This window comes from Tympanuchus pallidicinctus, unplaced genomic scaffold (assembly GCF_026119805.1).
Source record: "Tympanuchus pallidicinctus isolate F22 unplaced genomic scaffold, pur_lepc_1.0 scaffold25, whole genome shotgun sequence".
Classification (NCBI taxonomy): Eukaryota; Metazoa; Chordata; class Aves; order Galliformes; family Phasianidae; genus Tympanuchus; species Tympanuchus pallidicinctus.
The window spans coordinates 5806014-5809225 of NW_026294742.1; the positions used below are offsets into that span (position 1 = coordinate 5806014).

The 3212-nt window shown below is 43.0% G+C and overlaps 1 long non-coding RNA gene across 1 annotated transcript; it reads left to right on the forward strand.

Annotated features, from left to right (window-relative positions):
- Window positions 1-275: 275 nt before the first annotated feature.
- LOC128084130 (uncharacterized) lies at window positions 276-2120 on the forward strand. The gene is made up of 3 exons (XR_008208349.1): window positions 276-482; window positions 580-737; window positions 1262-2120. It is a non-coding gene; the product is annotated as an uncharacterized LOC128084130 (long non-coding RNA).
- Window positions 2121-3212: the final 1092 nt, after the last annotated feature.

The window sequence follows — 3212 nt, forward strand, 5'->3', positions numbered from 1 at the left end:
GTTGCACTGCAGCCTCTTGTCCTCCTCCCTGACACAGATCTCCCAAAAGACTACAGCTCCCAGCCTGCTCCAAAACCAACACATTTCTGTACCAGGTGCTTGTTTATATCCAGAGGCAATCACCCAACCTGGGCCAAACGGGAAAAAATGTGGCACAGCTGCTCCATAATCTGTAAAACTTGGTGCAGCTGCCTGCTTGCAAGTGTAGCCAATGAAAAGACCTAGCGATCTATCTGTGTATAGGACAGGCTGCTCTGGAGTGAGACTATGCCAACAGCCCTAGGCTGGGTGCTAACACCCCAAAGGGAGATGAACTCACAGCATGCCCTGAGTGCCTGCATGGGAAATACCTTTAAATCACTCCTTTTCCTCGAGTGAAATGGCTGTGTGAGAGACAAGGGAGCTGGGGCAGTAAATCCCTTTTCCTTCTGCATCTAATTTTACAAAATCTTAAAAATAGAAGAACTTGTGTTCTCACAGAGGTAGGATTTGGGTGTGTATTTGTACAAGATGTACGTGCATGCCTGTAAAAATCTTCACCTCCTCTTCTTCTCCCCCACACACCGGAACAAACTGTAGCATTTGAAATTCTTCAGTCAGGGGAGGGAAAAAAAAAAAAGCACACCAAAAACACCCTGGAGGATGATCAAAGGTGAATGAGAAGTTTGGCCACAGAGCAGACCCCAGAGGAGATAGCAGTTCTTTAAGGCTTTCAAGCAGCTGACAAGAAACCATCAGTGAGTATTTGTGGTCAGGGATAAAGAGAAACATCCTTTTGAACATATCCAAGCGTGAAACCTCTGCGGTAGTTACCTTATAATGTTATCCTTCCATGTCAAACCGTGTCATTTTTTATGAAAAAGACTGATTTATATATGACAGCAGCAACTTTTTACAGCCCTCGGGGACTGTAACTTCAATAGCTAAAATCCAAGAGTAGAACTGTAGTCTGTGACCCCGTCATAAATGGCAGTGCGAGGGAGACAAGTGGTATGTTCTTGCTCCTCTTCCCAGACCTTACTAAGTACTGCCTGCAAGTGCAAGCAATTTGCTTTCAGACCTCAATAAAAATTGCCATTGCAGAGCAGCAGGGTTGGTTTTACTTTTTTTTTTTTTTTTTTCCTGGCTTTCTCATCCTTTAAAATAGAACTCTCCTGAAAGTAAGATTTGTTCTGATGCCTGGGAAACTCTTAAGGATATTTATTTATGGTTAGAGAACATTCATGTTACAGAATGACTCTGCCTGTGTTTGTGTTCCTAGAGTTCTGAGAGCTCAACTACTGTGAAAATCAACAGTCCTTCAAAAAAGAGGACCCATCTTGCTGGAATGGTTTATCTGGACTGGAGCCTACTCCTACCCAAGATCTGAAAGACCTCAGGGAAGATGTCAGTGGAGGCAGCCAGCAGGTTGGGGTGCCTCAGTGGTCTGAGAAGCAAACCCCAAGAAAACATTGTCACCTGGCGTGGACCATGGTTGGGCAGTAATACCAACAGCCAGAGGATGGGGGTTCACCATGGGGAGGACTGGTGCTGGAGGAAGAGTTTGAGTCACATTCTCTGAGGTCAATTATATGGTGGATGCTGATGAACTAGGCAGAGAGCTTAAAATCTATAAGGAATTTGTAATGGGAATTTATCTTCATACCTACACTGCTATTGATCAAAATGGTAGTCAGCAGATGTTGAGACCCTATTGATCAGCTTGGATATATTAACGGTGATTGTATTCTAAATAGAGTTCAGTGCACTAGGAAAATTTTTTCCTCGTCTTTATTTCTATTTTCCTGTCACCATGGCAATGTATATGTAAACATTTCTTATTTAAAAATATCAAATATGAGAGCAGATTTAAAGTATTTTGGAATTTAAGTGCTGGGTTCAGAATAACGTGTGTGGTGTTCTGACATGAGCTGAAAATATATCCAAAGACTCCTTTCCAGCATGCTGACATATATATAATATTATATATAATATATAAACAAGCCTGGCAAGGGTCTGGCTCTCAGCAGGGCTCAGTGCAGAGTCCTGATCCAGAGGAGCAGCCACTGCCCCAGATACTCAGTGAATCATCATTCTAGCAGAGATTTTTACCTGTAGACATTGCAATGAGGACCGCAGGGAAGCCAGCAGCTCGCTGCCTCTGAAGTCAGTGATAAATTAGCACTGCCCTGTGCCTGGCTGCTGCAGTGGCAGCTGAGGAATCCCCACGGTGGCCTCAGTGCTGTTGGTGCAAAGGGAGGCAGCGGTCACCCTCCAGGGAAGGGCAGTGCTTTCTAGGAGCTGGCACTGAGCTCCACATCTCGTATATCCTTGTGCCAGCACTCTCCTCTAAAGGAATCGTTCAATGTCCTGGACACAACAGATCTGGGAGAAAACCGAGTGCAAGATAAAGCAGTTTTAATTTTAGAGCTGTGATGGTTGGTGCAAATGAGAAGGTATGGATATGAAATGTCCTTGAGAAGTTCTGAAAACAAAAAAGCGAGATGATTTAGGGATGTCTCTTTGTGGCTGATAGATAATGTTCACTTTTAAGTGAAAAGATATAGAATTTAAATAATCTTCTAAAGAAAGGTGTTTTCTTCAGGGACACAACAATAGCTTAAAAAAAAAAACCACCACAAACATGTCACTTTTATTGAGGTTATATTTATTTGGGGGCTGAAGTCTCATTCCTAATTTTAGGCATGAGTTTTTAGCAGCACTGAGAACACTGGCCCTGATAACACCAAAAGCACACAAGCACCACAAGAAGGAAATGAAGAGTGTGATTTCTTTTAAAGCATAACAGATCCTGTGATTTACATTTCTAATTCCTACAGATGCTCTGGAAAATCCCACTTTAAATATTTGTCAGCATGCTAGGGCTGCTGGTGGCAAGCGCTGTGCAAATTCAAAGCATTAATATTATTGCTTAGCTGTTGCAGCTGAAATACAAACGGGCCTCCTTGTCTCGAAATGTCATTTGAAAAAACAAATCTTCCCTTAGAGAGATCAGCTTTCTTTTTCCAGGAACTCTCTGCTACCAGGCAGACCTCCAGTACTAAGGGGAGATTCATTCACGTTCATGTCTCATCTCTTCTTACAGAGTCTGAAGAGAAATATCCCAAAGGAATGTATGTGACTGCTGCACTGTTGGGTTTTATTCCTACTCCTCGTTTGTGCTGTCCTGCAGCTCAGGCTAGCAAGCTGCTGTTAACAAAATGCCAAAGATC